At 36.2% G+C, this 27,203-nt stretch overlaps 2 long non-coding RNA genes across 3 annotated transcripts in view; one reads left to right on the top strand and one right to left on the bottom strand.

The window, feature by feature from the left end:
* The first annotated feature begins 7,561 nt into the window (after positions 1–7,561).
* Positions 7,562–27,203, top strand: part of LOC140000747 (uncharacterized) — a 19,817-nt gene continuing 175 nt past the window's right edge. Inside the window, exons 1-4 of one of the 2 annotated variants that reach the window (XR_011805939.1) lie at positions 7,562–8,368; positions 10,918–10,952; positions 19,318–19,607; positions 20,465–27,203. The exon at positions 20,465–27,203 is cut by the window's right edge and continues 174 nt beyond it. This is a non-coding gene — a long non-coding RNA (uncharacterized lncRNA). Of the gene's footprint in view, positions 8,369–10,917; positions 10,953–19,317 lie in introns of both variants that reach the window. The other variant, XR_011805938.1, reaches the window with a different exon arrangement.
* The window catches only part of LOC119714508 (uncharacterized), a 2,273-nt gene continuing 1,549 nt past the window's right edge, over positions 26,480–27,203 (bottom strand). Inside the window, exon 3 of the long non-coding RNA XR_005261779.1 lies at positions 26,480–26,640. This is a non-coding gene — a long non-coding RNA (uncharacterized lncRNA). The remainder of the gene's footprint in view (positions 26,641–27,203) is intronic.

Raw genomic sequence — 27,203 nt, forward strand, 5'->3', positions numbered from 1 at the left:
AATACATAGCTAGAATTTGAATTTTATTTAAATTCCTGATACCTCAAGACTAACACATTTTTCTCTACATACCTTTCTATATTTCTGTCATTCTCATCTTCCTGCCACCTCAAAATTTTAGATGAAGATAGTAGCCCTGAGGATAAGGACAATGAGTATCACCAGACGAATGATAAGGCAGCTATAAATAAAGTGGACAGGTCTATACTTCTTAATTCTAGGTCTTCTATATATCTGCAAAAAGAAGGGTATACTTACAGTGTTTTTTTAGAAATATCTGACCTGGTCCTATATTTTCAGAATTCAGTTTTCTCATTTCCAAGATACATTAACCTTTGTAATACTCCGGGATATTTTGTAATATATAAAATTTCCAGCATTTGAAAGTTGGATCAAGCAAACTTGTCTCTGAGTTTAGGGTTGGATTCTACTTGTTTTGTTTATTTATTTTTCTAAAGAGTGTTTCTGGGAAGACAGGAGGTTTTTCAACCTGACAATACATTTAGTTTGAGCAATTTGCTCAAAAAAGGCAGAATAGAGCAAAGCTCCAGCAGCTAATGTCAAAGGCAAGGTTTTTGATGATACCGAACTGGAAGTTTCATTAAATAATAAAGGACAATGTAAAATGTAATCAGGTTCATAATGACTAAAGTCATTTAGGTACCTGCCTAATAGAGTGCAAATGGAGTTCACTGCAGATAGAAATACATTAGTAAATTCTGTAGTAAAGAACTACAAGATATGAAATAAATAGTAACATATGGTAATAAACCAATAAGGAAATAGATCTTAATGAAAGTAGAGGAAAATGCTGTATTAAAAGATATTAACCTGTCAGCTGCAATGAAGAAAACAGCCAGGAATATTGCTTGGAGAATGTACAAAAGTAGAGGTCCAAAAAAAAAAAAAATACTACAAAGAGCTCTGTACACTGCTTCTCACAAAGAATACAACATTTATCTGTCATGTCATCATCCCTCCTTTGGTTCATGATATAACAAAAGATTGAGAAAGTTGAACTAATTTTTGCTGGGGAAGAGGAAGAATATTTTATAAGGTCTTAATTTTATGTTATTGAATTTGTAAACAAATTGATAAAATTTATCCCCATGGTAATTAGCAGTTATATTTTAGTCTTGGAGAAATTTGCAATCTGAGGAGTAATAAATTACTAAAATTCATTTTATGCACCAAACTGGTCTTTATTCAGAAATTGATCCTGAAAATAAGAACATTTAAACAATTACCTCCTTCTAGATTAGGTGTTCTCTCTGCTCTTTCCTAGAATTCTACATGAACAGATACAAGTTTTAATTGTCTTATTACTGTCACATACCATTTCATTTTTTGTCAGTTTAAACAACTGTATATCGTTTCTGGTTCTCGTTCTTTCACATTAAAATGGACTGAAAATAAATTCATATGGTGTCTAAGGCATCTAAAAAGAAAGAACTTAGAGATAATTATCATTGAATTTTCAGGTGTGACAGGAAGATAGGTACTCAGAAAGTCTGCACTTGCAATTAGTATTACCTACACCAGTGCAAACTTTCCATATTTTCACAACAAAAGTTTGCAGCAGGTTTGCTGCCTGCTAACGCTTGCATTGCAGCCTGTACAATGCTGGAGAGTTTCATACGGAGTTACATCATGGCTGTAAGACTTCACTCTTGGCAGGGTAGACCAGTATCATAAGAACATTGAAGGAAAATCCTACAGTCTTTTCTATGTAGACACAAGCTATAAGAAAGTTTGTTGTTCTTGTTTTGGGGGTGGTGGTTTTGCTTTGCTTGTTTTTAAGAACAGAAACATTAAATCACTCTCATTCAGCATTTTGGAGTTCTCAAGGTGTGGTTCTGCAAAAAGATTATAACTAAAGGGCTGTAGTCAAGATGAAGTGATAATTTACAAGAGAGGCAAGGGTTGCAGCCGAGATTATGTCTATGGAAATAGTGCAAAGAAGGTAAGGCTTGTAAAGAGACAGTGAGCTTTAACAGTCACTCTGGAGCTAAGCATGGTTACACGGACATAACAGGAGGAAATTACCTATGTTGGAGGGGAATAATAGCAAAGGAGTTAGCAAACATATTAGTCCATAAATTAGAGTAGGTCCAGGGTGTTAGCTTTTTAATTTGTTTTCAGACAAAAAGTGCTTCTGCACAATGTCTGTGGTTCTCCTTATCCAATAGCACCCAACTACTTTTTCTAGTTGTTGTCTTTTAGGTGGTTTCAAGCCTGAATACCTATTAAAATGATCCAGAATTTGAATGAAACTTTGAAACTTTTTTTTTTTTTTTTTTTTTTTTAAATGATCATTTGGCAGTTTTTCAGCATAAGGAAACATTAAAGAAAGTTGCAGGAGTTTGTTCCAGATTGGCAGAGGAGTGTGCTCTACAAATAGCAGCTGGGAAGGAAGATCATTTTGTTTCCAGCCTGATATGAGACTTGTAGGAAGAATTGTGCTTCTTAAAGATCAATTTCCTTACAGCAATAGCAATTCAGAGTCAAGGGTTTTCTTTTTATGTTTCAGATATGTGAAAGTTTTCTCTTTCCCAACTGCTTAGTCATCAGCAATAATCCTCTCTACATTGAGACGGAGCTTTTAGAAACATACACTAGACAGGACATTTCCCAGGCTGGAGATGAATGGACTCTTTTCCCTCTAGTAAGCTGTTTGTGTGATATTTTAACTTCTTATTACACTGTACTAGATTAAGTACAATTATTTCTGCTATGCTTCCCCTGAAGGGGGACAGACCACTTCATTGTCAGTAGTTTTCTAGACTGGTGTAGTTGTGTGTCTGCATGTAATAAATCAACTGAGGAAATATTCTTTTGGAATTTTAAATTGAAGATTTGGAGTGTACTTATGTAAGCTTATATATAAATGAAAAGTAGACATTTGTTTGCCTATGATAACATTTGTTCTTAATTCTCTTAATTATGCACCAATAAAACTATATTTGTTAATGCTTTGGGGGTACAACTGTTTTGGTTATGTTTTTGTTTTGTTTTGGGATGTTGATTACTTTTGGCTTCCTAATTCTCTCATCCTAATTCTAGACTAGAAAGGAACATATCAAACAGAAAAAAAAGGAAAAAAAAAAATCACTCCCTTAGAACAGTAAATGTCTCACCTTTTCAAAAAGTCTTTTTTGTTATGTTTTGTAATAATGCTAATATTTACTAGACATTAAGTATCTTAGTAAGCAGGTAACTATCAATTTGAGAAGAAAAGTGAAATAATAATAACAGTCTTAATTAACTATTCAGGTATAAAGTATTGTATCTTTGGAATCTGTTCAAGTTCAGAAGCAATAATGCTGAAATTGTTCAAACTTGAGAAGACAAAAATATTTTTGAAGAGAAGAACTATGAGCAATCATTCTAGAATCAATCAGCTCCTAGAAAGTGGCAAAGTGAGACAGAAATTATACTTTAAAAATCATTTCTGAAACTTATTTTTTTTTTTATTAGTTTTATTTACTCCTATTTTAAAAAATGAATTAGAGATTTACTCAACAATTACCATGAATGTTTAGAAAATTAGCAACATGCTACAATAGTTTCTGAAGTTGCGATACAGATTTGAGAGTATGTCACTATTACAGATCTTATCTACTGCTCCTTCATATAGTAAGTAGAGTGTCTAAATAAGTCATGGTATAGATGTATAATGAAAGGACAGATCTACCATATTCTCTAAGTGACTGCTGCTTTTAGAACTAATTGTATTGTTGAAAAAACTCAGTTGATGGATGTTCTGTATGTCAACATGAGTTTCATGCACATCATTTGAAAAAGATGGGTCCAGCCAAGATTATTTATGGTAAAACAGACGGAAGAAGCTTGGAGTGTCTCAGACTTTATTTTCCACTGGTAGTTATTTGACAACTGTGTAGTATTAGCTCCAAGACTGAATTTCCTTATACCATTCTTTTGAATGTATTTACTTTTTTATAGTTTGCAAAACACTAGAAGCAAAACAGACATTGAACTGTAAATCAGTCTGAAATTCTAAAAAGTTGAATAACATTTTTTTTCCATTTTCTATGAAAAACTGTTGGTTTTTGTTTTATTGGTAGCACTTCCCTGTATAGTCAAAAAGCTCCTTGAAGAGCCTCAGATAGCCAGTTGACTTTGCAACTAGATCTCTAAAGCCTGAATCTGGGCTTGCAGGTGTCTTGTCCAGAAGTTGTACGAAATATTTCTGTATCTTGTCAAGAGTGGGAGAATTACGGGCTATAAGTTGCCAGATGCATTGTTTAAAGTTGCCACAGAACAACATTCCTGTGCTGTCAGACAGAATAATTTCACAGAGCTCAGAACTACAACTTTTATCTTTTTTTATTTCTCCCTTTCCTTTTCCCTCTCCCCCTTCCCTCTCCCACCCATTTCCCCCCTCAGCCTCACCCCTCCATCTCACCCCTCTCCTCCCTTCCTCCCCCTCCCCATCTCTTCCCCTCCCCCTTTCCACCTCTCCCCTTTTCCTCCCTCTCCCCCCTTCCTCTTCTCATCTCCACCTCTCTCCCTCTCTCCCTCTCTACCTCTCTCTCCCTCTTTCTCCCCATTCTCTCCCCCTCTTCCTCTTCCTCTTCCTCTTCCTCTTCCTCTTCCTCTTCCTCTTCCTCTTCCTCTTCCTCTTCCTCTTCCTCTTCCTCTTCTTCTCCATTCTTTCTTCCCCTTCCTATCCCCCTTCTCCCCCTCTCCCCTCCCTCTCTCTCCCCCTCTCCAACTTTCTTACTCAACCCCTCCTTTTCTCTCTTCCTCTTCCTCTTCCTCTTCCTCTTCCTCTTCCTCTTCCCCTTCTCCTTCCCCTTCCCCTTCCCCTTCTTCCCCTTCCCCTTCCCCTTCCCTTTCCTCTTCCTTTTCCTTTTCCTCTTCCTCCTTCTCTATTTCTTCCTTCCTTTCTCTCTTCTTTCCTTTCTCTCTTTTTCTATCTTTCTCTCTCTCTCTTTCCTCCTTCTTTCCCTCTATTCTTCCTTCCTTTCTTCCTCTCTCTTTCCCAGTCTCTCTCTTCCCCTCTCCTTCCCTTTCTCTCTCTCTTTTTTCTTTTTCTTTTCTTTTTTTTTTTTTTTTTTTGTATATTAGAAAGCAAGTGAAATCATCCTGTATTTAGTATCTGTACCTATTCTTTGTTGTTTAATTAAGATAATCTTCCTTTTTGAGATTGCTGATGAAGAGGAGTTTTGGAGCTTTACTTTATGATCTCCTGTGTGCCTATGGTTTCCATTGCCTACTCGACTGCTGTTTCAACTTCTGAAAATAGTGTCATGTTGCCAACTAATTAGTATTATTTTTCTGGTTTTACTCCTTCCATTGCTAAGCAGATGTGTAATATTTATTTTACAATATAACCAGCGGGTGAAACAAATGAGTTAAGCTCCCCTATCCAGCAGTTGCTATGCCACAGCTGGGGAGCTGTTTCCGTTTGTGCATTCTCTGATGAAAAATAAAGATCAGCGGAGTGGAGAGCCCTGATGAACCCTATGGAGGGCCCTGATAATAGTGGTGATAGGAAGCTCTAGGTGTAGGGGTAAAGGCTTACGGAACTGGAATTATTTTGCTCAGAAAAGAGAAGACAGAAAAGGATTAAATAACAGACTTTCTAAAATTGAGTTAGTGCTGGTACATAGAGAGAACTGGAGTCATAGAATATTTAGTAGTTCTATAGAAAAAAATCTAGAGGGACCAGCATACACAACTCCCCCGCTCCTCATATTTCCGTGATGCACTACCAACTTTTATACAGGACATAGACAGTAGATGCTTTGAGGTCTCAGCTTGAGAGCTTGTTCTCGTTGAAACACTGTTATATATGAAAGAGGTAAACAAACTGGAGAGATTAAAGTGTAGGTTTAGGAAATATATATTTTGAGGAAAAGTTGATGGCTATTCTTCATCATTTATTTGTGCTGATGACTGAGAATTCCAAGGTTTAGTGTGCTGTGATAATGCACTACAGAGAAAATTATCCCAAAGGTAGAGTGCTCAATTATTTTCTGTTGGAGAAAAAAATAATTAAAAGAAAGTAAGAAAAATAGAAGCTTAATCTACAAAACAGATTCAGCTTAAAACTTAAGAATTACCCAACTCTTTAAGAGATTAAATACTGTTACAGGACTCCCAGAAACTATGGGTGTTTTTGACTGAAAATTTTTAACTACAACTTAAAGAAATCTATACTTTGGGTTACATAGATAAAATTGGGCCAGGTAGTTTGTTATTTTCCACCCAATCATACTTACAATTATAACCTTGCCTGTGACATGACTTGTGGAAATGACATATACTCTTAGAATTGTTATATACTGTACTGGGTCTGGCTGGAATGTTAACTTTCCCGGCAGCAGCCCATACAGTGCCGTACTCTGCACTTGTAGCTGGAACAGCAGTGTTATCACACACCAGTGTTGTGTCTACTGCTGAGCAGTGCTGGCACAGCATCAGGCCTCTCCCTAACCCTCCTAGGGGGTGGGCAAAAAGTGAGGAGAGAAACATCACCAGGACAGCTGACCTAAACCAACCAAAGGGATATTCCATACCATGTGATGTCACACTCAGCACTAAAAGGTGGAAACAGGAAGAAGAGGGGAGGGGTGGGCTCTCATTGGGAAAACATCAGTCCTCCTCTCGAACACCGGCTGCGTGTGTTGAGGCCTTGCTTCAAGGACGTGGTCAATCATCGCTCATTTGTGGGAAGTAGAGAGTAATTTCTTTCCTCTGCACTTCCATATAGCCTTCATTTATTTTGTTTGTTTGTTTCCCTCCCTTCTTTTTTATTTTTCCTTTTTCCCTCCCTTTTCCCCTTTCTCTTTTTATTTCCCCTTATTTCCCCTTAGTTAAATTGTTTAGTTCATGGTAGTCTTTATTTAATTGTTATTATTATTTCCCTTTAATTAAATTATCCTTATCTCAATCCATGAGTTGTTCTTTGCTTTACTTCTCCCCCTCCTCATCTAAAGGAGGGGGAGTGAGAGAGCGGTTGTGGGGTTAAGCTGCCCAGCACGGTAAAACCACCACATATACTCAAAAATTATCTGTTGTTTCTATATATTCTGATTGTCAATTTAGAAATACCTTAGTAATTTCATAAAGATTTTAATAACTAGGCAGGCATACCAGCAGCACAATTTTCCAGGAAACCTAGCAAGGTTTCAGAACAACAACACTGATCACAACAACGTAAATACTGTTTTTGTGATTTGAATGTATTTTTAAAAATTACAAAAATTAATTAAAATATAATTTTGCATAAAAGCCTGGGCAATTTAATTGTATTATTTGACAGCAACATTAGCTACCTACACTCAGAAATATGTATTCAATGTATACAGTATACCTGAACAGTGTAAATTTATGAAATAATAGAAATAGAATTTCTTATGTTAACTTAAAATATGAACAAAAATTAATAAAGTTAACAAAATATTACATGATTTATTCATTTTAAAATCCTTAAAATCAATCATGAAATCTTTCAACTTATGTAGTTGAAAGTATCACTTATTCAAAAATATCTATAAATTTTCAAAATGTGGTTTAATCTTTACAACTTTGGTTAAATAAATGGATCTGCAAAACGGAATATCTGAAAACTGAAAACTGAATTTCAAGGAATAGTAGAATCCCTATTAGAAATTATATTTGACACTGGTCAAAAGCAAAGACGTAGTTGTCATTTTATAATTTGTTTCATTACTTTCTTGCCTAATTGATTTTTTGAAGCTTGTTTGCACAATTAGTTTTCTCTGTCATCATCACTCGCCAAAAGTCTGTCAGCTATCCCAAGTAAAATACCCACTTAAAATAACAGCATTTGTCTCAGAACATGGAATTCTATGAAAAACAGTTTTAATATGCCTTCAATAAAATAGTCATAATGTAATATAAAATGACCACTGCCAAAGAGGTAGTATGTATTTGCATTCATAATGCTCCAGGCAATTTTTTATTTCCCTTTCTCATGAGTCAAACAAACATGACATTCAATATTGCATGCCATATTGTGATTATATGGGGACATAATTCAAGTCAACACACTAATATTAATTCTGAGCAGAAACTAGGCTAACAAAGTCATACAACAGTTGTTGTGAAACCAAACTTAGACTGAGCATTCATAGAAGTGTTTGAGTTACAGCCGTGCAAAATGCACTATAAATACTACAACTGCAGGCCAAAATATACTAAAGAACATTATGCTGGATAATCAACCTTCCAGAACTAGCAAATGTCATATTTTTCAGCTCAGTCTGCAAAGTCTGAATAACAGGCTTTTGTATTTTCTCCAAGAACAGCACAGATTTGTGTTTAAGTACTGAAGCCATGGATGAGAGATTTACATTGGTCCCTTTCCCCTCCAGAGGTGAGAGACAACGCTGAATCTTAGACATCATTCTCAAAGACATTTGCTGACATTTTTCTGCTCTCAAAATAATTTGGTTTATTTGATGTTGTGTGTTGATGTTGTGTCTACTGGGTGAGGAGGGGCTGCTGGTGCCCATCTCCTAGCTACTGATCAACAGGGCACCACTGTCAGGAGAACAAGCAGGATTTGGGGTATTTGGTGTAGGCAGATATCCCCAGTTATCCTCTCTACATCCTTACCACACTGGGTATTACAGCCATCAAGTATCCACTGTGCAACATCCTGTCTCTTTCATGTCAAGAAGATTGGTGCAAAGTCTCTGATTATGTTTCCATACTACCACTGTTTCATTTTGGAAAGAAAAGAAACAGTTTAAATGACTTTAGATATTAACTAAATTTAGTTAGCATACAAAGGTGAGAAAGGGTCAAACGCACCAGAATTTCAATGAAACATTAAAAGATCCTTCTTCATTGAAATTTATCTGAGAGCTCCTAAACTGTTCTGTAGTGGATGAGTGACATTTTTCCATGAGACTCCTAGGCAGCCATTAATATACATATACAAACTCTTTTTTTTTTTTTTTTTTTTTTTTTTACCTTAGAATGCAAACAGATTAAATTAGCTGCAACTGCACTAAGTGTTCTGTGGTACTGCACAAAGAAACCCGTGTTAATCTGGTTTGCTTACATCAGTATATGAGGCTAGCTGATTTTGTAAAATGGATTGTGATTGGTGATGCATAATCAAAGGTTTAGATAAACTACTACAAAATTAGAGAAAGAAGCAAGGACACACCTTTACCTGGTATTCTGGTTTTCACTTCCAATGAATGGATAAGAAGCACAGTCTCTGATGCTCTGTCCCAGTTAGTAGACTGGAGTGCTACTTTTTATTGTTCTTGCCAATGATAGGCAGTAATTAATTATTAAACTAATTAAAGCTGGTTAGAATTTAACATATGAAAGCCTGGAGATTAATTCATGACAGAGATGAATACAAACCATCAGGATAGTCCTTTGTTTCCATTGTTGGATATTTTTGAGACAATTGGGACAATCTTCAGTAGTAGGAAATCTTCATTATGATTGCAGTACCTATTATTTGATTTACTATATATTTACTATATTGATTTACTTAACATTTGATTTTGGTTTTGGGAAGGAACTGCTTAAAAGGTGCTAGTAACAAGAAGGATTAATAGTTATAATTGTTTATGAAATTGCTCTAAAATATTTTACAGAATTCATGCTGAAGATTCTGGGTCTTACTTGTGATACAGACACAAATTTTAACAATAAATGTGGCAGGACTTTAACATTCACCTGCAAATTAGTATCTTATAGTAGAGGGCAAAAGTATTTTACTACTAGCTCACACAGAAAATATAAAATATTCAACAAGAGGAATTTGATGTGAGGATATGAAAGATTATATGGACCAATGTTTAACTTTGAGAAAGGATTTCTTGGCATGGAGTTATACAACTCTTCGTAAAAACAAAAACAAAACAAAACAACAGCAACAAAAAAACAACTCTGATTTATTGAAATCGGCCGCTAACATTATTTCATTGCCTCCTTGATTCCTTGTCCAAGAAAAGAATCATTTCTAAGTCCAGCATTCTAGTACAATTGTCAGTATAAATCACCAGGAACCCAGAGAGCATTTGGAAGAACATCTAAAATTAATTTGGCAGCTGGGACACATAACTGACACCTAGAGATAAAAAAAATAGAAAACTATAAACCCCTAAGAAATGATTCTACATCACCACGGATATTCATTCCACTTACATTTAGACAAAGAACAGCACAATGTTTTTGCATGTAGCAACATCTTAGTCAATCAATTCATATAAACTTGTTTACTTGATGGAAAATAAGGAAATATCTAGGGTATTCATGAGACCTCCTTAGAGTATCTATTTTCACCACAGAATTTGTGGGTTAGTATTCATAGGAAATTTTTTGCTTGTTTGTATGTCTTCAACTGACAGGCTATTGTCTTGTGGCATATTTTCTCCACTTTTGATAGATCACACTTGGCACTGATGTCTGACATTTTGCTTAAAATAGTGTTATTATCATGCATAGAATTATTGTAATTCTATTTTTCAGTATCAGAAATACTGTGGCTCTGTCATGAGTTTTTCTTAGTCTCTTCATTAGCTCCACTGAAGGGATGGCATTATCAGATTCCTAAATGGCATCAGAGATATTTTTCATTAGAAGAAAACATGACATTTTCCATGTAGAGCATTGTGTTCACCTGCAGTGAGGCACTAGTGATTTTGTGAAGGATGATGTTCTCTGCCATTTTGAGTCATTTGTGGAAGTAAAAACAACACTTTAAGGTTCAGAGCAATAGGGAATAGTGTCCTTCATCTCTGTGATCCCTGATCACACTGGGTACTAAATAAACTAAATAAATAAACTTTGTGAGAAAAGTATTTAGAAAATATAACTGAGTCAATGTAATAACATTTGAGGACTAATTCTGAGTGCAAAAATATAAACACATGATCTTTGCTACTTATCTTCCAGGCACCAAGTACTTGCTCCTCACCTCTCATTACAAGGTATAGAAGTTTGTATTAGATTTTCTTTGATATTTTTGCTTTGATATTTTAAAATTCTGGGGAGAAATATCTACTGTGTGAGAGCTACTTGGCTTCAGGTAAAAAAAAAAAAAAAAGCTACAGCCTGTGTGAAAGCCAGTTAGAGCCAATTATAACCCAATTGATTTTTCTTGGCATTAAAAAACAACAACAAAATCAATGCAAAATACAACTGCACCACCGATTTACTTGTAATTCTTTAGTGTTTTGGGATGCTGGTTTAACTGATAATTGGCATGTCCACGTGTGAGAAGGAGAGCTTTTATGTTTAAAATAGATAAATTAATTGTGGAAGAAATTGATTTTTAAAACTTTGGTACAGTAAAAGGAAGAAATATTTAAACAAGGTGTTCTGCCATGTGAAAAATAGGAAATTTTCTAATTATGTTTCAAGCACAGTTTACACTGTCACTTACTTGAGGTATACCTAAAATGCATTTCCAACAGTTCTGGTAAATGGAAGAAAATGAACTGATTTTCCATGTGTGAAACACATTGCCAATACCCTGTAGCTATGCCTTCCTATCTCACCCCAGGTATATTTGTTCACCTGTTGTGGATTCATTTCAGTTGAAATTTTATATTTATGGAAAGAGGTGACCATCTCTTATATGAATATACAACATAAAAAGCTCATAAGAATTTGTAGGTGATATTAATAGGAGGAGAGCAGTGTATTCAGCTCATCATCCTTTCTGGCAGAAATTTATCCACACATCAGATCTTATATCTGGTTACTGAATTGAACCATGTATATTTTGAAAAAGATGGTCTTTCCATTGACCAAATATGGTGTATCATGGAAATAAGATGGTAAATTAATGGTCGTGATCCCACTGGAGTTAAAGTAACCCTTACATATAAATGTTTTGTTAGCAGAGAAATGGTATGAGAGGTAAAAGGAATTTATTTATTTATATTATACACATGCACACGTATGCAGTCAAAATTAATCATACAGAAATTATAGCTAAGATACTGGGTATATAAATAGTTTTATAATAGTAGTCTCTTCTAGAGTCTTAGGCTTAGTAGGAAATGAATGTATCTATGCATGTGTATGTGTATATACACATATATATACAGAGAGAGAACTGGGTGTACGGATCAATATACATGTGTACATATATACATAAACACATATATGTACACTCATGCGTATGTAACATGTATCCATGTTAATATAAGTGTTAAGGCATTTAGAACAAGCACTAGCTTAGAACAGGAAATGAAGAATATGATATGGACTTTGTAAAAAGCAAGGTAGTAGGAATGAAGACAGATGTTCATTAAATGATTTTGTTAAGTACAAGTGCAACACTTTACTCTAGACTGTTATTAAAGCCTTTTTTTTTTTTTCAAGTGTATGGTGAAAGCTGTAGCTTTGCAGTACCCCAGTGAACATCATTACATTAATACAGTGAACTTAGACTATCTGTCATTACCAAGCCTCACAAAGATATTCAGATTAATGATGCATACTGTAGATCTCACAGATGCCAGACAGATGTTCAGAGAAAACTAATGTTTTTTGGCTTAAGAAGTATAAATCATATACACACTGACACACGTAGTGGAACAAATGCAAAATATCCCTAAGTGAATTTGCAATCTACCTCCATTTATTTTATTTTATTTTGTTTTATTTTATTTTATTTTATTTTATTTTATTTTAAATTTTATTTTATTTTATTTTATTTATTTATTTATTTATTTATTTTACGTAAATTAGATACATGACACAACGCCCATGCATTTAAACCTTCTAGATAAAACTATAGATGAGAAGACCATAAAACCTACTAAAAGCAAAAGCTGCCCTGTTACTGAAAATAACTTTTGCTGTAAGGTATTCCTCTACCTCTTCCATCTGGATGCTTCTCGGAGCAAGATCCTCAGCACTCATCTTTTTGTTGGTGGAAGGAGGAAAAGGAAAGGAAGGGAAGGGAAGGGAAGGGAAGGGAAGGGAAGGGAAGGGAAGGGAAGGGAAGGGAAGGGAAGGGAAGGGAAGGGAAGGGAAGGGAAGGGAAGGGAAGGGAAGGGAAGGGAAGGGAAAAGGGAAGGGAAAAGGGAAGGGGAAGGGGAAAGGGAAGGGAAAAGGGAAGGGGAAAGGGAAGGGGAAAGGGAAGGCAAGGCAAAAGGAAAGGAGTAGAAATCACAGTTCCAGGGACAGGGGAAGGCAGCCAACTCACAGCCACTGTCGTATCTTCTCTTCTATCCTGTTCTTCTACTTGTTTAAAAGTATCTGATACTGCAATGGGAAGAGACTGACTTTTTTTCTAGTGATGTTAATAAAATTTATAGCATTAATTGTTCTACCTCCCCAGACAAGCTCCTAAGTCAGCAAGTGTAGGGCAGCATGTTAGAAGGCAGGAGTGCTGTGATGGCTAAGAAACCTTTTAAAGTCTGGAGAAAGGCAGTTTGTTCATCAAGAGGGGAAAGAAAAAAATACAAAAATAAAAAAATGAAGTGCAGGGTTCACCTGCATTCAAATCTTGCAGTTATGGACTGCATGGAGAGTATGTCTGCAGATTGTACAGTACAGTAATTGTAATATTTAGCTTAGTGCTGTTTAAAAGCACATGTCCCAGAGGAAGAGAGCTATTTTCTGAACCTTCTACGGTTGGAGTAATTCTATGTGTTTGGCTATGTAACTTTATCTATTTAGAGACAAAGACTTTCTCTTTACCTATTTATGAGGCTTCTGTAATGCTTTTGGTATAGAAAGTTTGCTTGGCCTCTTTCAGGGGGCAGTGACAGGAAACAGATAGCTAGAACAAGGAGTGACCAAGGGCCTCAGTTTACATATTTTAAACTATATCAAACCAGCCTCTAGAGGCATTCACTATAACAAAGTATAGTGAAAGAAGCAAGGTCACTAAAGAAAGGAATCTAACTGTGCTTGATGAATAGCTATACTTACAACACCTTTTTTAATATCACCATTTTCAAGGTGTCAAGGAGGAATTGGACAGCTTGGAACATCACAGTCATGAATTTAAACATTACAATATATTGAGTTATTCCTATTTTCACAGTTAGCCAAGAAATAAAGCTGCCTTTTATGTCAATTCTCATTTCCCACAAAGATTGCTATTTCAAACATTGCTTGAGTTGATCCTTCCCTACCTTCACATCTGAAATCATCTACGAAACTGTAAGTGGAAAGAAAAACTGAAACAGTTCAACAAACATGAATGATATCTGAATAATCCATACTGCATCCTTATCTACCTCTATGTCATTCTTCTGCCCTCCAAACATTCGATACAGTTTCTGCATTTTTGCCCAAACTAAGAAGCAGCAAAAGAAACCTCATATGTGGGTCACTCTGTTCCCACTTACAAACATGGTGCTTTCAAAGGAAGCAGCAGGACTGTTGCTGCTCTTGGGTAGGAGTGGACAAGAAATTCAGTTTTGGGACAAACAAGGAAGAGCAAGGGAAAAGGTGTAGAATACTCTGTGGTTAGGCAATTACCCTATCCCAGACATTTGTTGCTGTTGTTGTTTATTTGTTCACAGCTCTTCACAGTTTCCAGAGCATGACAAATGCATCAAGCTTAGTTACTGCAAGTGAGCTTTCTACAAGGCAAAGAGTTTTAGTCACACTGCATTAAGAGTGAGAACAGGGCAGAACTGCCATGTGCAGCTAAAAAAGCAAGTAATAATGGATTTTGCCAGCTTACCAAACAATTGCTCAATTTTCATCCACTCTCCAACTCAGGGTCTATAAATGATGATGTGATACATTTATATTAAGGATTTGAAATGAATCACTTATTACTCTCAGATCATGGTCTTTGATTTGGATTGTAGCAAATAGTGAAGATACAAGATCATCTATTTAACCTGTTGCATTTATTACTTTTCATTGTACTGTGTATTGAGTCTGGACAGACTGCCTTTGCTTCACTTGGATAGAACTTAGAGAACCAAAGCTGTTTACTTTCTACAGTTTTGTTTTGTTTTGTTTTGTTTTTTGTTTTGTTTTCCCCAGTGTTGACAAAGTCTTAATTTTATCATGTCCTCATCTTCCACCTTCCTCCAATGTATCTCTAAGGATGGATCAGATGGATCTAAGTGTTTGGAAGGGGAAGAAAAAAAAAATGTGGTCCCTGTTTTGTTTTCCTTTTTCTCCTATTCAGAATAATAGGAGTAAATGTAATTATGACTCTAGAGTGTCAGCAGATTAATCATAACATTACAGAACTTCATCAATGAATTTAAGCCAGTTTTAATCGGCCACACTGCTGCCATATGATGATACCAATTTTGTAGCTCATGTGAGATCACAGAATCACAGAAACACTGTTTGGAAGTCCAAACTCTTCTCAAAGCAGAACCATTACCAACACTGTACTTTAGTGTTAATTCTTGAATAAGATGGAAGCTTTGTAACCTCTCTGTGTGACCAGAAAATGCTAAAGGAGGCAGTGTCAGAGGTCTTATTAGTCAAAATATTCTGTGTTCACCAGTGTCTCAGGTTGGTCAAGCATGATTTCCTATTGAAGAATCCTTGTTGATTGCTTCTAAGTTCTTGTGTGTACTTCATGTATATGTAAAATTTCTACACAAAATAGTAGGGCCAGCTCACCTGTCATTGAGTCAAAATATACCCTGTCTTTGTCTTAAGCAGTAAGATCAAAAAGCACTAGGACAGTGGCTGTGTTGTTTTGTGACCAAGAGGAAATGTATGTTTGGCTCAGTGGGTCAGATATCCTCAGGTTCACATTGCTGAAATGGCAGTGCAAATTATCAGCCAAACATAAAATGAGCAAGACCACTAGAGATAATCTCTGTAGTTCACCTCTGTTTCTTCTATTGGATTAGGCATTTAGGATTGTAGGAACACAAAATAATTCTACGTTTCAATTATGTCAATTGATGCTAACACAAGTGATTCATGTTTACAGGCATTTTGCTAGGGCAGATAATTACAGAAATCCATTTGGTTTAGGTGGTAGGAGAGTGAAATATAGAAAGCAGGAGAGTGAAGTGCGACCATTTTGTCTGCCATGTATTAACTAACGTGAGGGAAATATGGGTTATTTTGGGTCTGTAGAATGTTCTCTGGTGCATACTGATCAATTTTTATGATGTGCTACAGAAATGCACTGTACCTTTTTAATCTATTGACAAATATATGAACAGTGTTATTATAAAATCTAAGGTAAAATTCAGTGTGTTGTACCTTCTCTTCAGGTTGTTGCTATTATCAGTTAAGAATAAGATTAATTCCCCAATAAAATAACCTTGTTAAAATAACAAATTAACAAAAATATTAAATCATAAAATTATATATTAAATATATTATATATTAAATCATAAAATTATATATTAAATATAAAAATATTAACATCATAACTTCATTCAAGAACATTCTCACTATTTTTTTCAGATTTCAGGTGTGGACAAAAGAATTTCAAGAGCCACTTTACTCAATGTTTTGTTGTTGTTGCTGTTGTTTGTTTGTTTGTTTGTTTCTACATTGGAATATTTAGATATCTTTCTTGTAGCCTTGTGGATTGAATGAGGTAGTCTTGTCTTTCATTTCAACTTCATTCTTGTTGCTAATTTTTAGAGAAAAAAGAAAGGATAGTATTAGAAACACTGGTGCCTTACACATCATTAAATGCTGTATTTGTTGCCATAATTATATGCAGAGTTTTAACATGGGATTAGGTTTGCTTAGGCTTGTGTTCCATGAACAAGAGATGTGTGAATGTGCCTCTTTCACAGTTACAGGTGGAAAGAATTATGATTTTCCCTACTCCTGTAGCAGGGTAGACAAAAGAGTTAAAAAACACTATGTTAGGTCTTAAAAAATTGCAAGATTCCCTTTTGCTTCCAGAGTTGGAAGCCTGAAGTGAATTGAACACCCTCTGGAGTAGTCTCAGGTCTCAATCTAAGTTAATTGAAGAAGCAGCTTGAAACTAAGGTATCCCATGTCATTAGTACCTCATCTCCTTGGTACTGGGTATCCTAGCACTTCAGAAATGACCCAGTTCAAATGCATGACTGTGTTTCTGTAGGATTAGACAGGACATGGTATGGAGCTCATCAAACACAAAGGAGCCTGCCTGCATGAAATTAATGTGTCAAAATGTTTTGCCCAAATTTGAACTCACAGTGTGGGTTTGCAACAGATCAGTGATTTGTGTTAAGCAGCTGCAGCCTCTTTGATGTGATGTTAAGAGACCTAAAATTGGGTATTCCTGAACTACATCCTGAGTGGCATTCAGATTCCTTTCTTTAACTCATTGGTGTTTCTTTTACTACTTATTTTTGTATTAAGGGACAACTGTTAGATGTAATCTCTAATTCAGTTGTCTCATTAATATCCATGTGAAAACACTGTCTTCTTAAATCCATTGGTCTAAATACATGAAAATTGAGTATTTTAATTTCTTATTTGGGTTGGAAAGTTTACCCCCTCTTCTCACTGCCTGTTTTGGACTAGTGAAAAGGACATGACCAAGGTTGTCGGGCTGCAGCTGGTGCTGGCCATTATAGAAATACAGACTCATGAGTGGAGAGGATGGCATGCCCACCAACCCACATGTGCATACATGCTAGATATAATCTGAAATTCCAAAAAGGAAAGCTCTTCAGGGAGCACTCTACCTCACAGATCCTTAGGGTGAAGAGAGAGAAGTAAATAATTCTGCCTTATAAATTCTCTGCCTTATAAATTCTCCAGATAAGTATGTGACAGTAGAAAGCAACAGAATTTTTCTATTAGTTAAATTTCGATTTTCATTTGAGAGCACTAAAGGTCCAGAGAAGCATGAGGCTAGAGAACACTATGTGTGAGTTCCTTTATCACTTTTTCTTTACTACTGTTTACCAATTTACATTAAGCTGTATGATAGCTTTTTCAAACCCATCTTTCCTACCCTCTAAAATGTCAAAGTTTCTTGATTTCAACAGCTTTAACAGTATACTGTGAAAAAAAAAAATGCAGATAAGATATTTTTAGTATGCGGTTTATTTATTTATTTATTTTAATAGTCCTTTTTCTGTTTTCTTGTTGGTGTACTCATTTCTATCTAATCTACATAAGCCATTTTTTATGTGTGATAGCTATCCTAGCCAACAGATGGTGCTGTGTATAACATTTTTATGATATTGTATAACAAAAATATGTTACAGCTAAACTGTACAGGTAATTACTGTTAGACAATAAATATGAAATTGAAGTTCACAATAATAAATGCTCACCATAAAAATTAGAAGAAAAACAGTAAGTGCTGAGAGCCACTGATGAATGTTGACTGCAGCATGCAAGTGGGGAAAGATAGAGCTGCATATGTAAATCTGCGTGTAGTGTTGACCCTACTGCTCTCAGACATGAAGATCTTTTGAAAAATCAGGCCTGCAAGATAGTGAATTTTAAATACATTAAAATTATCTGGTCTGATTCCTGCTCTCTAGAATTAATACATTCTATCTAAATTGAAACATAAAATCTAGTAACCCATAGGTACATGTGTAACTTTTATAGGACTACTCTAGTAAATAAGACTTATGAAATACAATTTTAATTAAAAATCACTTGTATCAAGTATCACTAATGTTTCAGTGTATGCTAATGCTTCAGTAAGCAAACAATGCAGTAAGTTATTGGTATTATACAGTATGTAAAATTAATCATGTGCATAATGAAACAGAAAACAGACTTTCAGCATTTTCTGTGGGCCTGATCTCTCTCTTTTTAAAAGAGATGGAAACATCACTGAATAAGACATAAGTAAGCAAAGTACAGTGAATATATTCAAATTTCACCAAACAAATATTAGGTAACATAATAATGATCACAAATTACAGATTTCTGCATTGTCTCATACCAACATGAAAATTTATCCAACAATATGTTAGCCAAATATTAAATGCAAACAGCAGCACTGTATATTTGATAAAGTTGTTATTAATATCATCTTTTGTAAACTCTTCTCTTTCATTTGCAGATTTTACCTATCTATCTATCTATCTATCTATCTATCTATCTATCTATCTATCTATTTATTTTTCAAAATTCCTGTTCTTTTTAACGAGGTGATAGTTAATCCTATTTATAAAGTCACAGTGATCTTGCTGAATTGAAGTTAATACATATTTCAGTCAACATTTAAAATACATCTCAAAAATGTGGATATTTTTCCAACATAAAAACAAACAAACAAATAAATAAATAATAATTTTATATATATATATATATATATATATATATATATATGTATATATAATTACAAAAATCCTACAAGGAAAGGAACACATACTTTTTTTTTTTTTTGTCACTTATGTTTTGTTTTGTTTTGTTTCTCAGGAATTTTATATCAAAGACTGTGGAATCCAGCAGCCCACATATCAGTGAATGCTGAAACAGGATGACCTAAGTCTGACAAACATCAACACTCAGGTCCTTGTTTGGAAGGACAGAAGCATTGTGTTTCTAAATTTTGAAGTCTTTGGCTTCTGTCAAGAACATTCTAAAATTTGGTTAATCAGTCTTCATTTTAAATTTTTGGAAAACTGAATTACAGGTGATAATTACTGAAAATACTTCGGCCAGTTCTACGCTTTCTGGTGATAGTGACCAGTTGTTTGAATATCCAGGTATGCAAGCAAATGCTCCTAATCAAACACTTGATCAGTGCTGTTAAAGAAGATCTAAAATAGGTATGTACAGTATAGTTAAGGAAAACAAGGATCTTTTCTAATATATTTGCAGCAAAAAATTCTCCCCTTTTCTTCAACAAAAACAAACAAAAACCCCAAACACACACACACATATATCTGCCTTTTTAGTTAACTTTATATATTTTATTTAATCATGTACTGATAAATGGTAAGGATAGCAAAATACGGCAGTGATTTGACTGCATTCTGAGAGACTTTTTAATTGAAACCTGTTCCTCTTGTGAGTAGGGGAGTACTGAGGTGCTATATCTCAACTATTTTTGATTATTCTTTTGCAGCCTTTATTCCTGTTCACCTACAGTTTATCACAAAAAGTTCTCAGTATTGCTTTCCTGAGAGGATTTGGAAACAATGCAGGGATACTGGCTGTTGGTACTTGGGCTATACAATTTTCCGTTTCAACCCAGATCAGTAAGATAACTGTCTTCCTGGTATGTAGGGGGTGAGTGATAGTGAACTATCTCTGAAAGTAAACAATCCTGTTTTGCCACAACAGGGCAGTAAATGGAACAGGTTCACTTATGAAAGGAAAGAAGCATGGATAGCTTAGTCCTCAGTAGGATTGTCCAGGGAAGTGAATGTAGAAGCCTAGGATGAGTGTTGGCAGTAAAACTTATGTAAAGCTGGTAAGACAATACAGAGTGATGTAACCCAACTAGTATTCTAATGTTTCTCCTTTTGCAGTATCAGCAGCATACTTTTATCCATCATCTGAATTTTACATTGCACTGTTCTGAACTATGCTATCCCATCCTCTCTGTCTCTTGTTGTAGGAGTATCCTACTGATGTGAAGACCCAAAGGCAGTAGTGAGTGCACTAGGACAGGCTGACAGAACTTGGTCTGTTTAGCCTAGAAGAGAGAAGACTGAGGGGAGACTTCATCAATGTGTATAAATATCTGAGGGGAGGGCATCAAGAGGATGGAACTAGGCTCTTCAGTTGTGCCCAGCAACAGGATGAGAGGCAATGGGCAAAAACTGAAGCACAGGAAGTTACAGCTGAATATGAAAGTGTATTTCTTTACTGTGAGGATGACAAAGCACTGGAACAGGTTGCCCAGAGAGGCTGTGGAGTCTTCTTCCCTGGGGATATTCAAAACCTGTCTGGATGCCATCCTGTGCAGTATGATCCTCCTCAGTGGGGGGGTTGGATTAGGTGATCTTCAGAGGTCCCTTCTAACTTCAGCCATTCTGTGATTCTGTCTTTTACAATAATGATACTACCAGAGAGCTGTCCCCTCATGCTCCTAGAATGAAGGTTTCAAGTAGTGATGCTAGTTTCAACTAATGATGCTGAAATTCCCATTCTGTCTCTTAGAGATTCTAGCTTTTAATTCATGGATCAATTACTTTGAAATACTTCTAACTACATGTCTAAAATGCAGTCTTGCAGCTATTTAAGCCAGTGGTAAAATGTAAGCTAAAGTTTGAGAGGAAGGAGATACCAAACACATCGCAAAGATCAACAGATACACTAGTGGAGCACTGGTATTTATGTCTGTTTCAGCTAGCTGAGCAGCCCTGACTTCATTTCAGTAAAAGTGTGTCTTACAACTCTGTTTAAACAAATAGCTTCCATCCTTCCTCTTCACTCATTCTATGCCTCAAGCCAGATATGTCCGTACTGTGTATTATTTGCAAAGTACACTTTACAAACCATCAGCAACAGATAATTAGACTCCCCAGTCTCCCACATGACCTTTTTGTCTTCTCCCTGTTACCTGTGGGATGTACAGGGAGAACATCAGCCCACACTTGGACAGCCCCAGAACAAGCTGCTTCAGTGGTCTGATTGTGTATTTGTGGCCAGGTAGGTGGATCAAGTGGCATGAGAAAACGGTTGTAGTACAAATCACTTCGTAGTATAACTACACATATAAGAAAGATGATGTATTATTTCTCCGTTGTTATGAGAAATACAGAGCTGTGATTCCGGGCCTCATCTAGTTACTCTAGTTACTCTAGTTACTCTAGTTACTCACACCGGTATGAGAGCACTGAATGCCCTGTATACAAGAGGGACCCATTAGTTCCCAGGCCCCATGTGGGACCAGTGCCAGACCTTGCACAGCTTTACCCTGCCCCAGTTCTGCTGCTTTTATTCTTCCAGCCCTTTTGGCTTTGTTACGTTCATTCAGGACTCAGATTCCTTCATCTATGAAAATAGCTACTATCAGACTGGAATGTGCTGCTGGGCTAAACAAAGGTTTATTAAAAGCCTTTTAAATGAAAGTCTGGACAGTCAGCTTGCAAGCATTTATGTGCCTATTCACAATATAGCTATTTTCTGAGAAATATTTCATACTGCCAAGAACTGTCCTTTACCTGAGTTGCTCTAACTACTTTATTTCTTAGGTACTTATTCAGGTCACAGTTACAATATGAAAGTCTTGATTTTCACAGAGAAAGAGACACTTTGCTTTTGAAAAACATGACCTGAGATTTATTTTTATTATACGATTTTCTTATTAAATAGCACTGTCTACATGTATAGATATTTGATGATTCTGATGATAGAGAGGATTACCTTAATGAGGGAAGGTCTTAGTTATTACTGCCATTCGTCATTACATCATCTCGTTGGACCCTAACAGGAGCACAAACAAGAAGAATCACAGGATATATTGAATTCTCTGTAAGCTGGATATGAAATGTCAGCAACATTAATTCACAATACCATTGCTTTGTCAAAATTAGTTATATGTGTTATTGTGTTTAGAATATTTGACTGATAAGGTTGCTTCTGTAATTAGGAGTCTGTCACATTTCAATTATATATTCATACCACTTTTCCAAAGGTTTATAAATCAGATAAACTTCCTGCAGGCTGAAATGTGCCGTGTTAATTAGTGCAGGGACAATTTTGTTTATGTGTTGTTGTCCATTACTTTGCTACAGGATTATAATAGAAATCGGGTAAGTTTATTTGTAATCTCACATCTTTAGAAAGACTTTATTCCAACAACAACAACAACAACAACAAACAACAACAACAACAAATCAGAGTTGATATTTTCACAGTGTTGGCTTAATTGTCTTCTCATGGAAAACAGAGTTTTACCATCAATTTCATTGTCCCTGCAAAATCCTGGCAATGTTAAGCACTTTCAAAAAGCTACTTGAAAGACTAAAGTGTTATATGTTACAATACTGAATAATAATATCTCAATAAATGGTTGAAAGAAAAAGAAAAGCAGATCAAACTTTAAAGTGTCTTATTTGTGAAAGCCATTCTCAGCAGCAATTCTTAGCAAATATAGAGCATGTCAACGTTCAATGCATTCAGCAGTTGGATAAGTTGCAATTTCTTTTAATTAGAAATGTATCTTTGGAGCTTGTGGAAGCAGAACAATTAATGACATGAATTTAATTCTTCAAGTAAAAGTCTTCAGTAAAAACCCATTATGATCTCCAAGAAAAACCCTTAAAAACATGCAGTGATGCACAGATGTGCTGTGAAATTCTTAAAATGTGAGCTAACTTTAAGAAGATCCTCACTGAATATTAAACAACCTTGGAAACTGCTGCCCAGAAATAACATTTTATTCTCTGTTCTCAGTGTGGGGGTGGAGTGCCAAGATTTTGTCAGAAAAGAGGCAATTTTTTATTTATTTATTTATTTATTTATTTACTTTCTTCTGGCTAATTAATTTAGCCTTAAAAGTAATTTAGGCTACTGGAGTTGTACTAATTGTTATAATGACTAGTGCTTTTAAGATTGTGTCATGCAGAATAAAGGCCCTTTAAAGTTTGCCTGTATTCATCCATAAATATTGGAATAAATAAAAGCACAGTCTGGGTGGCATTTGCTTGTCCCAGCAAGAAACGTGCTAGGGACAGCTCCTTCAGCATGCAGCCTGACTGCTCCCAGTGACACCCTTCTTCTCCATGGAGTAGGTGTTACTGGCAATGTAGAAAAACAGACTAAATAGATATGAAAAAAGGGTATAGGGTGATGACATACACAAATATACTGAAATTCTGTTTTCATATTATATTCATATATTCATCCAAACAGAAACTTTGTGAAATGGTAGGGTTTTTTTGCTTCTCACATGAATGGAAGCCATTTTTTCAATCAACAACATTTCTCTTTCAGCAGCTTGTCTTTGTTGTTAGGCATGGAAAAGTTGTGAATGTCGAGGAGAGTGGAGTAAAGGAGCTGTGAGTTTGTTTAGTTAAGGACACTATTCATTTTCTAACAGGCCACATAGTTAGGATGTGATGATACATCTGTCCTGGGTGTAACACTTCACATTTTATGGGACTAGGGCACTATGGGACTTTATTTAATCACTAGCACATTTCCCCATGTGAGTTTTTCCTGGGTTTGTAGTACTCATGGAATCAATCACAGTATTTGGGAGATAACCACAGTTAGCGGCTGGTCTCAGTGGGCAGTTGGATGTAGCCAGTCTAATTTTTGGGAAAGAAAAAAAGCTCACATATACAGAGATGAACTCTGCTGGACACCTAGTACTCAAGCTCAGAAAATGGTCTCTGGTCTATTTTATCAATTATAACAGGTGTAAACAACAATATCAAAATCACGGGGCTAACAACCAGACAGAATTAAATAAGGAGAGGAAGGAGATCACCTCATTCAAGAGATTCTGTTTAAGTGCAAAGAAGCAAAAAAAAAGATTAAAATCAAGGAACAAAATTCCTTCCCCTTCACATCCTGCTAAGAAGCGGCAGGAAGACAAACAGGTTAATTTTCATATTTCTTTGCTTAGGTTCTGTAACTGGGAATTTCTTCAAACTTCATTAACATAAGCATATGTTTATTTGTGTTTAAATACAGCAAAATATTTGTTGCTAAAATTCAAACTTAACTGTGAAAAGTTAATTTCTTAGGTGCATTATAACTTGACTTGACCTTCATCTCTACAATATCTCTTCCACCCAGCTTCCAACAGATGTCCGAGAGTTTTCTTCATGATTTCTTTGGTTAATTACCAATAGTATTACAAAATTTCCTTGCTAATGTATAAAGTCGTTTCTTCAATTTAGACAAAGGTGTTGTTTTTGTTTTGTTCCTAATGCACCTAAAGTGTACATATGTTGACTATTGTCCTGGTGTTTATTTTACAAGTCAAAATTTTTGTACCTGAATTTGTGTGCATCTGTATGTGCAATGCAGCCTGAAAACTGTTCCCAGAAGCTTAACGGAAGTCTTCTCTTTCTCTGTTCAATAATAAATAATCAGAATAAAAATACTCTATTTGTCATACCAGGATTTCATTTAATAGCTCAGTTTCTAAATTGCACAAGAGTTAAAGGGTACACCTTCAAATTCATTGCACAGGTACTCCTTGGCAGAAAACACAGAAGACTGGTGCATATATGAGAGTTCCTTATGTTTTCTGTGAAGTGTATAAAATTAAACGTTCCTAAGAACACTTTCTATAATAAGTTCTGAGCGGAATAAGTGATCTGGATGTTCTTAACAAAGTATGTAACCATCCAAATGTATGTTGTGGTACCTCCAGGAGCAATTCCAGTGGAAGGAGGGTAGTAAAAGCTACAGCAGTTGATTTCTTACCCACACAAAGTTTCCAGCCACAGTTTGTGTTCTTTCAGTACAGGAAAAGGATGGTTGTATAGCTGGTCATTAGCTCTGTCTTCAGTCAAATCATGTTCCAAATGACCAGAAGGTTATAAACCCACTGTGGTGGGTTTAAGTGGCAAGAGAGGGCCATAGGGGTGGCATCTGTGAGAAGAATTTAAAAGCTGCCCCATGTTGGGTAAGGACCCAGCTGCTGATCAGAGCCGAGCCAGTAAGTGATATTGTTTGTGCCTGTGTGAGAGCTGATTTAAGAAAGGGGAAACAAAACAAAACAAAACAAAACAACAACACACACACACACACACAAACAAAACAAAACAAAACAAGCTTCACAGCAGCTGGGAAAGAGAGAGGTGTAAGAAACAGCCTTGCAGGCACCAAGGTCAGTGAAGAAGAAGCAGGAGAGCTGCTCCAGGTGACAGAGCAGAAGTCCCCTGCAGCCTGTGGTGAGGACCATGGTGAAGCAGGCTGTCCCTCTGGGTCCCACATGGAGCAGATCTCCACGCTATAGCCCATGGAGGAACCCCCAGTGGAACAGGTGGACCTGCAATGTCTATGCCTTGTGGAAGACCCTTGCCGGAGCAGATTCCAGGCTGGACCTGTAGCCTGTGGAGAGGATCCCACACAGGAGCAGGGGGCGTGGGGGGAGCTGCCACCCACCCATGGGGGACCCGTGGTGAACCAGTTTGCTCCTGAGGGATGGATCCCGTGGTAAGAACAGTGGAGCAGTCCTTGAAGAGCTGCTGACTGTGGGAAGCCCACGCAGGTTCACTTCAGGAAGGACTGCATCCTGTGGGAGAGACCCCACAGCACAGGGGACAAAAGTGACTGAGAAGCAGCAGCGGAGATGAAGCACTATAGACTGACCACAACCCCCATTCCCCTGTTCCCCTGCGCTGCTTAGGGGGAGGAGGTGGAGGTCAGTAGATTGTGTTTTTCTCCCCCTTTCACTTTGAGGAGGGGGAGTGAGAGAACAGTTGTGGTGGAGCTCAGCCTCCCACCAGAATAATACCACCACACCCATTTGTTCCAGAAAACATTGATACTTAGGGGTTTTTTTTCAACATCTGAGGACACAAAATTGGCCTGGATGTGCTCTTCTTTTTTCCAGCCACATGGTCTAGAAAGTCACATGTATTTCAACAGGCATCATCCAGAAATGGAAGGTATCAATATAGAAGAGCAGTAACTCTGACTGCTCTGACAGACTAAGAGCAGAGGAAGTTTTTCTATCAAATTTGTAACCAGAACCTGTGTCTCCTACCCTGAGACACCTTACAAAGTGCAAAGAGCAATGTAGGTTACACATCAGAGTTACCTTAAGAAGGGTGACATCTCAGGGCCATCCAGCTGTCCCAGAAAGGATCTGCAAGAAGCAACCTAATAGGAATGTCTCTAGTCAAGTGCCTTGATGATGAGTAAAAAAACTACATATAGCATGGGAAAATTTCTGGAAGCTATTATCTAACCTATTATTTAGGCCTACTGTCTACTGTGCCTACTGTGTTATCTAAACATTAACGTCAAGACCTGTTGTGGATATTTTGTAACAAAACAAAAGAACATGAACAGGTACTTTCAGACTCCATTGCCACTGTCTGTGGCATTCCGATAACTCAAAAACACTGGAAAGTTTTTCACAATCATGCTACCCACTGAAAAACTGACCAAGAAAGAGAAAAGTCGAGAAAGGCAAATTTAAGTGTGGAATTTCATAATGCTTCCCACCTGGGACCAAAAGAGAATATGCATTATTTATTTGATTATCTGAAATGACAGTACACTTTTTAAAATTTATTTTCATTTTTGTTTTAAGCTCATGCTACAGTTCAAAATACGACGCTATTTCTCCTAAATTGAAATTTGAAATGTGTAGTATTGCAAACATTTTAGCACTCACAGAGCTTTCAAACATATGTAGAGGGTGGGACAGCAGAAATATA

The sequence above is a fragment of the Anas platyrhynchos genome, chromosome Z (genome assembly GCF_047663525.1).
Source record: "Anas platyrhynchos isolate ZD024472 breed Pekin duck chromosome Z, IASCAAS_PekinDuck_T2T, whole genome shotgun sequence".
NCBI lineage: Eukaryota > Metazoa > Chordata > Aves > Anseriformes > Anatidae > Anas > Anas platyrhynchos.